This window comes from Pan paniscus, chromosome 4 (assembly GCF_029289425.2).
Source record: "Pan paniscus chromosome 4, NHGRI_mPanPan1-v2.0_pri, whole genome shotgun sequence".
NCBI classification, from domain to species: Eukaryota; Metazoa; Chordata; class Mammalia; order Primates; family Hominidae; genus Pan; species Pan paniscus.
In genome coordinates this window covers 16,407,521-16,417,881 of record NC_073253.2, presented here as the reverse complement: position 1 = coordinate 16,417,881, position 10,361 = coordinate 16,407,521, and the positions used below count along the sequence as shown (strand labels likewise).

The following is a 10,361-nucleotide window of genomic DNA, read 5'->3' as shown; positions in this document are numbered from 1 at the left end:
TTGGCATTTCAGAAAACAGCAGAAGCAGGAAGGTCTCTGTCCTTCTCCCAACCTTCTCCCCAGAAGCAGCCCATAAAATAATTCTTCACTTTCCTCTAAAGAAGGTCATAAGACTCTCATGTGAGAGGTGCTCTCCCTACACCCAGATGAAAGGAGCAGCCTTATCTCTCTTATATATATATATAATACTTTAAGTTCTAGGGTACATGTGCACAACGTGCAGGTTTGTTACACATGTATACATGTGCCATGTTGGTGTGCTTCTCCCATTAACTCGTCATTTGCATTAGGTATATCTCCTAATGCTATCCCTCCCCCCTCCCCCCACCCCACAACAGGCCCCGGTGTGTGATGTTCCCCTTCCTGTGTCCAAGTGTTCTCATTGTTCAATTCCCACCTATGAGTGAGAACATGCGGTGTTTGGTTTTTTGTCCTTGTGATAGTTTGCTCAGAATGATGGTTTCCAGCTTCATCCATGTCCCTACAAAGGACACGAACTCACCCTTTTTTATGGCTGCATAGTATTCCATGGTGTATATGTGCCACATTTTCTTAATCCAGTCTATCACTGATGGACATTTGGGTTGGTTCCAAGTCTTTGTTTATTGCGGCACTATTCACAGGAGTAGCCTTATCTCTGAAGACACAGGAAGGCAGAGGAGAATCTAAAGAAACAGGCCTTGCTAAATTCCCTGAGTCTATTAACATTAGATCTACGCACTTTCTCCAATCATACTTCTCCACAACTATCCACCTCTTCATCCAACCTAAGCGTAAAACACAGTTTCCCGTGTTTCTTTAGGCCTTTATTCTAAAGGTTCCCATGCCATGTAAAACTTATATTAAATACATTTGTGTGTTTTTCTCTTGTTAACCTGTCTTTCGTTGTAGGGGTCTTGGCCATAAACTTAGTTATGGGTGAGAAAGAAACCCTATTTTCCCCTACAAGACCCCATATCAACTTGTCTATCTTCTAGAAAATTATTATTATTTTTTTTTGTAAATGTAGCTGGCACGTAAGGCAAAAAAATGCCTGCAGAGTTCTAGGTATGGATTGTGATGAACACATTCATGTTTCACTTCCCCTGAACACTAGGGCAGGGTTGGTGAGTGGTTTACACCCTGGATGAAGACGTGGACAGGCCTCACAGTTTCTCTGCTTGTTTTCAGGTAATTGCCCTACAGTTATTTTTATTTGCACTGTCTTAGTTCAGGAAAATTCAAATGAGTATATAGAATTTAAATGAATATATAGTATATAGAATTCAAATTCAAAGGAGTATATACAAAATTCAAACCCATTTACCCAAGCTGTCCTCTACCCTCTCGAGTGGGTACACTGCCAGAGGGAAGTTTGCATGTGGAAGGGGAGGTGGGGTCCGCTGCATTCAGCTCTCTCCCTGCTCCCCTCTTCACCCATGACCCAGCTCTCTCATGACCCAGACGGTGCCCTGGCTCAAAGTGGGAGAGAAGAGAGAAGAGGTGAGGATAGACAGCAGCTCTCACTTGCTGAATGAGTTTGTCCTTCTAGGCCTTATGTATGCTTAGAGCTGGGGGTACCCCAGTGTGACTCATCTAAGCTGACTCCTTCCTACTTTTTTGAGTTCTCTGGAGGTTCTCTGCTTGGCTGATTGCTCCCTTGAATTTTAGGCTGGACAGTTCCTAATGATTCTCTTCTTAGCCTGTGGCCACTGGGCAGTCCATGTGCACACTTTTTTTTTTTTTTTTTTTTGAGACAGAGTCTCGCTCTGTTGCCCAGGCTGGAGTGCAGTGGTATGATCTCAGCTCACTGCAACCTCCAGCTCCTGGGTTCAAGCGATTCTCCTGCCTCAGCCTCCTGAGGAGCTGGGACTACAGGCGCGCGCCATGACGCCAGCTAATTTTTGTTTTGTTTTGTTTTGTTTTTTAGTAGAGACAGGGTTTCACCGTGTTGGCCAGGCTGGTCTTGAACGCCTGTCCTCAAGTGATCCACCCGCCTCAGCCTCCCAAAGTGCTGGGATTACAGGTGTGAGCTACCACGTCCCCTCCATGTCTACATTCTTACTGTTGGAGTTTACTTGCTCTAACAAAGGACCCAGCTGGGCGGCAGCCAAGAGGACACCCTGCTGACTCACTCTCCTGCATGGCTCATGTTTGAGTGATGATCAACAGTCAGGATCCTTTGATGTGCAAACCGAAAGGGGAGGCAGATACAAGACGGCAGCAGGCTCTCGCCTCTAGCGCCAATGCCTGTGGCCCTCAGGATTTCCCGGGCAGACGTAGACCCAGTTCACCATCTACCTCACATCTGTCAAGTGTCAGTCAGTCACCAGCTAGCCCTTTGTGTGTCCAAATTGCCAAGAGGCTCCCTGAATGGAGGGGGTCCCCACAAAGCTCCACTGGTAAGGTTTGGGGCGAGAAAAGCAGCTTTCCTCCAAAGCAGGGAGAAGAGCAGACGCACATCCATGATTCCCTCCACACACATTTATTCAGAATCTGCTGTGTCTAGACGCTCCTGGTTGCAGGTGCTGGGAATACAAACCCCTGCCTCTCGATGGCTTCGTTTCTAGTGCCAACATCTCTGTATAAAGAAACCTTTCCTTCAATCCTGCCTTTCTAATGATGGGGGAGTGAATTCCAGGGTTGCAGCATCAAGTCTAGGTGTGCTATTTGGTAAATTCTGCATATGGGAGTGGTCATTGGCTTCACACACACTCCAGAATCCAGGCGATCATACTGGGACTCAGGTGGAAAATGAGGGAGGGTGAGCCCCACTGTAACACTTTCAACCTAAAAAATGGCTCTAGTGCTGGAAACGTAGTTCACATGGAAGGCAAATACAAAGGAGCTTCAGGAGGTGCCTAGGAACCTAGACTCTAGGTGCTCCTCATACGCCAGTCACTCACGCAGGGAGGGCCTGGATATAGCATTACAGAAATACACTGCAGGATTTAAAAAGAAACTTTTTTATTGTGGTAAAATATACATAACATGAAAATGACCATTGTAACTATTTTAAGTGTACAACTTAGTGGCATTACATACATTCACAACGTTGTGCAACCACTAAGATTTTTTTGTAAACCGGGGAAGCTACATTGACGTTCTCAACCCCTTTTAGCAGCAGTGAGTCGCATAGGTTTCTTTTTTTGGTCTTCTATGAATAATATAACACTGGAGGTATATGACAGAGTGGATAGGGCATGGGCTTGGGAGCCAGCCTGCCAGAGTGTGCAGGCAGGCTCTGTCATTTACCGGCTGCCTGCCTGGGCACAGCACATTGTCTGGGCCTCACTGTCCTCCTTGGTATAGGGAACATAATAGTGCCTGCTTCACAGCACTGTGGTGAGGATTAAATTCACATGTGTGAAACGCTTGGAACAGTGCCTGACCTAGTAAATGATCAATCAATTTTAGTTTTCATTGGTGAGTGCAAAAGAAGTGTTCGTGTAGTGGGAAGCTCATTCATTTTTAATATAAATCTTCTTTAAAAGTGTTACAATCACTTCATTTTCCTTTGTCCATTATATAAACCCTTTTTGAATACCCATTATGTGCCAAGGCATTTGAACTAAGCACTGGGGACAAACTATAAATGTTACATGAATATAAATGACTTGCCCTCAAGTGACTTACGGTCAGCTGGAGGAGGGTGGTGAGGGTGCATGCTCACAGGGGCACTGCAAGGCCTAACAGGTGCACCCACCAAAGCTTGGAGGTGGAAGGAGGGGAGTATGGTATGAGAAGACTTTTTAATCTGGTTATTTTACATGGTAAAAATCTGCAATTAACCATACTGAAAGGGAATCTTCTGAATAAGCCTCTTATCATCCTTTACTGTTTAATCAACAAGGTCTAAACTTTTCTTGGAGACTCACATGCTTGATGAATATCAGGATACAAAGCAAAATAACACCTCCAGTGGCTACTCAGCTGTGTATAGAGCTGTTTCTTCTTAAATGAATGCTTCCTGCTGAGGTTTAAAACTATTGGGTCTGCTTTCTTTGGGCTCAGGGCAGGAATATTAGCTGTTATTTCATAATGCTGCTACTCTGCTTACATTTCCAGATTTGTTATTTGCCATTTGCTGTGGACAGGAAGATCAGGTGAGCATATTTATTAGGATTATATTTAAAGTCAGATATAAGCATATCTAGCGGTCTCACTGGAGAGGAAAGTGGAAGCATTAGTAACTGGATTTTTATGTGATTGTGTGGGGTGGGCTGTGGTGGTCTTTTAGAGGCCGATTTGCTTATTTCTTGGTACTTTGGTGGCTCTAGGTTGCATTTGATGGAATAGTGACTTCTTGGTAATTATATGGACGGAATTCTTCCCGCAGTGATGCTTTTCCAGCAAAAGGTGCTTGTCTTCTATTATTTCAATATGTGGTAGGTTTGTCCCACTTATCACTTATACTTTTCTGTCACTTCTTTTTTTTTTTTTCTTTGAGACAGGGTCTCGCTCTGTCACTCAGGCTGGAGTGCAGTGGTACAATCACAGCTCACTGCACACTCAACCTCCTGGGCTCAAGTCATCCTCCCACCTCAGCACCCCTAAGTAGTTGGGACCACAGGGGTGTGTCACCACCCGTGGATAACTTTTGTAGTTTTTGTAGAGATGGGGTCACTTTAACAACTACAGCAGTTTCTCTGTCTCTTTGATTTTGTTAGTTGCTGATATGAAGCACACCTGACATACTCCTATTTAGCCTTCAAATCCCAGCTCAAATGACCCACTCCGAGGAACTTTCTTATAAAAAATCATCTTTCTTCTGCAGAACTCTTAGATCTCTGTACTTGTACAATACTTTTAATCCTCCAACTAGAACTCAAGCTATGTGACATGTTTATGTCTATGTCTCTGTCTTCTTAGTTGTGCCATGAGTTTTCTGAGGTCAGGTACAACCATGTATCACTCCAAGTGTATTATTAAACATTTGTCACTTTCTAATTGTTAATTGTACAAATGAATGGTAGTTTTGTTTTTGGATTTTCTTTCCTGATGACACCCATCATTAGTGGGATTTCCCCCATCCACCCGCCCACTCACACACACATATACGCCAGCACATTGGGCTCATGTCCAAAATATCAAATATTGTTTTTCTTTAATTGTATTAACTTGTGCCCACTTATTCAAAACTTCCTGCATTTAAGAAGTCTTGTCTGTGGCTATAGTTTATAACTCTTGGTTTTGCATTTCAGTAAATATTCACTATCTTTTGGGGCACAGTTTCATGTTATTAGCTTAGCTAGGGGTGGGGTGGCAGGTTGAGGAGTTCAGCTGGACAAGAAGAAGGTGATGACAAATATGGTCAATTGTGGCGGCTAGAGGTCAAATTCCAAGATGTGGGGATACTTGTGTATCTTTTTATCTGTCAAGCAGTCATTCCCCTGGAAATAGAATTTCTCTTCCTTCAAGGAATTACTATTTACTCACATCAGCTATGTCATTTTGTTGAAGGGATTTTCAGCGACTGCTCAGCAGCTCATGGTCCAGGCTGGAGCAACCATGATCCTTTTCTGGGATGTTTTAAAGTCTGGAAAAAGGGTGGGTTGGGAGTGGTGTGTGAGGCTGGTGGTTTGCCGTAAACTTGGAGCTGCCTCCTCTTCTTATCTGAAGGAAGATTCTTCTAAGGTCAGGGGCCCAAGAAAGAGGCAGGGACCCTATAGCAGCCAGGATTCAGGCTAGCACCCCAACACTTTCCACAGAAAGATTTGTTTCAGTCTAACAAGTTCTCTGTCTAGAAAACCAATCCTCTGCTCTCCACCCAAACTTCCTGGAAACATAGTGACCTTTAAGTTGTTATTTGTATAGAATTCATTGATAACTTTAAAAAGGTAAGTAATCATTCTTTTGAATTTTCTCATTTAATCCACATTTACTGAGTTCTCGCTGATGTCAGCCATCATGTTAACTAAATGCTTTAGAGAAAAGGGTCACTGAAACAGACAGACTCAAACCAAGTGACCTACTGTCTAGCACAAGGGGATAAACCCAGATCTGTGCATGCCTAACACCACAACACAAGGCATAACGTAATAATATTCACGTTATGTTTAATTTGTGAGTTTGGTAGATGGATGATTTTCAGCTGAGGAAGATCAGGGTTGGCTGTATTTGAGATTCTTCTAAAGTGTGGGTGGCTCCATCAGGTCAGATTGATTCACCTGCATTCCAGATGTCAGGCAGGTGTAGGATATCCTGTGCACACAGCCATTCAACATGTTTTAATGCCTTTACATCGCTTATGTTGAAAGCACTTGTTTCCAAGGTTCAAGGCAGAGACGACTAAGGGAAGAAAACAATGCTTGGTCATTACTTTAAAAAAATGCAATATGATCCTCTACAAATCAAACATGCTCTTAATATACTATTTTATTGTTTTGAAGGTCTTAAAACATTTTGTGGGAGGTTGAAATAAGTATTTTTGGTAGGACTTAGTGAGTATTGAATGGTATTTGTATCTAGAATTTAGGTATTAGTGAGCTTTCAGAGAAGATACTAGGTTCTCAGAGAAAAGCCAGGTTAATATAAGTTGGTGAGGACCAAGGCACCCAATAAGGAAGGAGAGAGGACTGGCCGGCTGACTTAGATTTGGAAGCCCATATGAGTGGAAGAACCAGCAGTTACCAAAAACAATGAGAGAATCAGGAGGCAAAGCTAGAAAGATTGGCAGAAAAATGGTACCAAACTTAAGGGTAGAATTGACAAATGCTGGAATTTCTGACATGTCTTTGGTGAACATGAAATCAAGGTGATCCAAGACATCGACCTCACTTACACAGGGCAACAAATGACTAATTAACACCATTAGGTGAGCAAAATACACACAATATATCCATATATAATGTCGAGCAGTAAGGTGAGATGAAAAAGAGTAAAACTGGGAAAATGAGAGTGGGAAATTCTATATCAGATGGAAAATTTATGGAAGGTTTTTTTTTTTTTGAAATGAGGTCTTGCTCTTGTCACCCAGGCTGGAGTGCAATGGTGCAATCTCTGCTCACTGCAACCTCCATCTCCCGGGTTCAGGTGATTCTCCCACCTCAGCCTCCCTAGTAGCTGGGATTACAGGTGCCCACCACCACACCCGGCTGATTTTTTGTATTTTTAGTAGAGACAGGGTTTCACAATGTTGGCCCATGTTGGCCAGGATGGTCTGGAACTCCTGACCTCAGGTGATCCACCCACCTCGGCCTCCCAATGTGCTGGGATTACAGGCGTGAGCCACCGCACCTGGCCGGAAGGTGTTTTTTATGAAATGCAGAAATCTGCGTGAAGTGAGGGAGTGAGCCATAATAATTGAAGATGGGTAGAGGGGATGTACTTGGTATATAGCAAGGATGCCAGTGTAGCAGAAATGAGTAGCAAGGAGGGTAGGGTAGGCTGGTGGGGAGAGTATGGAGAGGTCTTTAGAGAGGCAGCCAGAGGCTACACTGGGGACTTGCAGGGGCTGCTAAAATTTTTGGTATTACACTAAGTGTGATGAGAAGCCATTGGCGGGTACTGAGTAGAGGGATGACATGACTAGACTTAACACCAGAATGGGATCATCCTGGCTAGTGTAGGGTGTAAGCTCAAGAATGAGAAGCAGGGAGACAGGAAGTTGTTTTGACAGTTTCGTGCATTATAATGGTGGTTTGAATTGGGATGGTGGGGACGGAGGTGAAAAGGTGTAGTGAAATTTGGTGAATATTTTGAAAGTACATTTGAAAGAAATTTTTGTATACTGAACGTACGATGTGAAGTCAAGGATGACACTTAGGATTTTGGCTTAAACAACTAAATGAATGAACAACTGGTTTACTGGCATCATGAAGATTTGATCATCCTTTCAATATTTGCTCAAATTTGATAAACCTGCATTTCCCCTCATTCATTTTCAGTTGGCAGATGCACCTTGCTACTGATGGCTGTCAGTGGCCACCGGCGCACTGCTCTATCTGATGTCTGTGTCTCCATCTCTCTTCCACTTGGTTGCCAGCAGCTGAGAGGAATTCATCCTTTCTGCATTTCATTATTTTATAATTTTATGACAGAGGATGTAGCCACAGTTAGAAAGAAGGTGTTTTTCCTGGACCCATTGAAAATGCATTGGGTTAACTGAAGATCATGAGCAAGTTTCCCTTCAGGGACTGGTCAGCTTTGGAGGTCATTGAAACTGGGAAGGAATCTTATGTGGCTACCCAATTTAGCAAGCAAACGTATTTTTTTTTATTTTTCAGAAACAATTAACTGAGAGGACACATCTAGCCTTGTGGCCCTTTTCTCCTTTATCCATGCCGCTTCGCTGTCTGAATTATTCTACACCGTTTATACAAAACCCATAGCTTTTATGCTGTCCTTCGAGTACCGATGCACTTTATCACACCTGGTAGAAATTTACTAGTCATAAATGGAATTATTTAGGGGATTCTGTACAAATCTAGACAGTCTTTAACTCGAGAACTTATGAAGAAGGTTTATGATGATCATAAGGCTTACGATTATCTTGACTGTGGCAATACACAAACTTGCATTGTCATTCTGACAGGTGAAGACCAAAAATGAAAGCATATCGACAACCACATTTCTTCAACGTGGTAAGTTCCTGGAGATTCTTGTTTTAAAAATGTGCTTGCTGCCTGCCACTCTGCTACCAAAAATAGCCAGTCTGAAGGGGCTAAGTGTTAGAGGACATTCCTGGAAACTAGTTCATCAGAGAACATTTGTGACAAAACATTCTTGAATTATTTTTCACTACCTTCTCTCTCTGGCAAATGAAACCAATTTCTGTCAAAAGAGGTAGGTCTTCTTTAAGAATCAAATATACTTCTTACTGCCAAAACGTGAAATGGAAAAATGAACTTAAGCTAGTAGTTTATCTCAGCCATTACAGAGTATCTAACTATTAATGGGAATCAATGGCGCCAAACACACAATGTACTACAATACTATTTTAGGAGGCAGAAGAAAGGATTGGAAGAAAAAATTATTGGCATTTGAACCAGAAAATCTGGTCAGGGAACACAGAAGTTCTTTGTTAATAGTTCTATAACCTTGAACAAGTTATTTTGCCTTTCTGATCCCGGGTCTTCGGCTATGAAACGCTGCCAAAAATGACTGCTCTGTGTCTTTGTGTCAAAGACTGAAAGCGTCACATCAGTGAAAATTCGGATAGACACACTGCCGCATATAAATCCGGTGCTTTATGATCTCACACTGCACGGATTTGGAAACTACTGCATGTGCACGATTCTCAGCCTAGTTCCCTGCAGGTGAGGGATTTTTTTTTTTTTTTCCCGGAAAGAAAACTGTTAGCTCTGCCCTGAAGATGAGTCCCACAGAGGTTTTGCAGGGTGGAGTTACCGAGAAATTGACTTCGGGGTGAGTAAAACTAAGATCCGGGGAAGGCTGCAGCCACTTTTCCAGGGTAAGGGGCGGTGTCATTTGCTTCCTCATGGGGCGAGGACGAAAGTGATTATAAGCCACAGAACGTGGCGCCAGGGCATAAACCATTTCTGGAGACGAAGCTCTGACCTTCCAGGCACCAAGATCTTTACCAACAACCCGGGATGCTCACTGCAGGAGGGAGCGGGTGAGGAGGACACAGGGATTCGAGGGCGGGACAGACAGGGAGAGGACACAGGTTCCAGAGACTTCTGTTTTAAGGCTCTCGGGGATCCCTGAGAAGGCCCTTGAGGGCTCCAAGCGCGGGGAGCGAGGGCCGGGAAGTGGCGGTTACAGTCCCGGGTCCCGCGCCCTTTCCCGCTCCACTGCTCAGCCAGTTCGGGCGCGCCCAGGGCACCCGCCTCGCGCACCCCTAAGCCCACGCGGGTCTCGGCTCAGACTGTCGCGCCCCACCCGGCCCACGCCACATCCCACCGGCCCATCCAGTAACGGTTTCTGGACCCGCGGCCTCTCCCCTGCCCCCTACTTCCCAGCTCACGAGAGCCGCAGCGCTGCGCCGTTTGGAGAGGGGTCATCCGCCCCGGAACCGACGTGAGCGCGGGGCCGGCCCGTGGAGGCGGCTGAGGGATCCCCCACTTCCAGCCCGCCCGCTCGGAGCCGAACCCCGAGCTCCGTCCCGCTGATCCGCGCCCCCAACCCACCCCGCGCCCGCGCCCGCGCCCCGTCACCCCCGCCGCACCGCTCCTCCCTCCCGCCCCCTCGCTTCTCCGGCCCCCCCTTCCGCGGCGCGGCTCTCACGCGCAGCCGAATTCGGCGCCGCCTCCATCAGAGCCGAGCCGGCGGCTCCACCGAACGGCCGCGCCTGCCGCCGCCGCAGCTGCTGAACCTTCCGCATCCCCTCCCCGTCCCGCCCCCTAGCCCCAGGCGCCCGGGCCCCCTCCCTCTTTTTCCCCTCTCCCTCCCGCCCCCTCCGCGCTCTCTTTCCCTGC

The 10,361-nt window shown here is 45.4% G+C and overlaps 1 long non-coding RNA gene across 2 annotated transcripts; it reads right to left on the bottom strand.

Moving 5' to 3' along the window:
- Positions 1-967: 967 nt before the first annotated feature.
- LOC117980221 (uncharacterized) lies at positions 968-10,258 on the bottom strand. 2 transcript variants are annotated; one of them, XR_004671419.3, is made up of 3 exons: positions 10,171-10,258; positions 9,331-9,543; positions 968-6,270 (listed from the first exon to the last, which is right to left on the bottom strand). It is a non-coding gene; the product is annotated as an uncharacterized LOC117980221 (long non-coding RNA). The 2 variants fall into 2 exon arrangements; XR_004671420.3 differs by lacking the exon at positions 10,171-10,258 and adding an exon at positions 9,911-10,050.
- Positions 10,259-10,361: the final 103 nt, after the last annotated feature.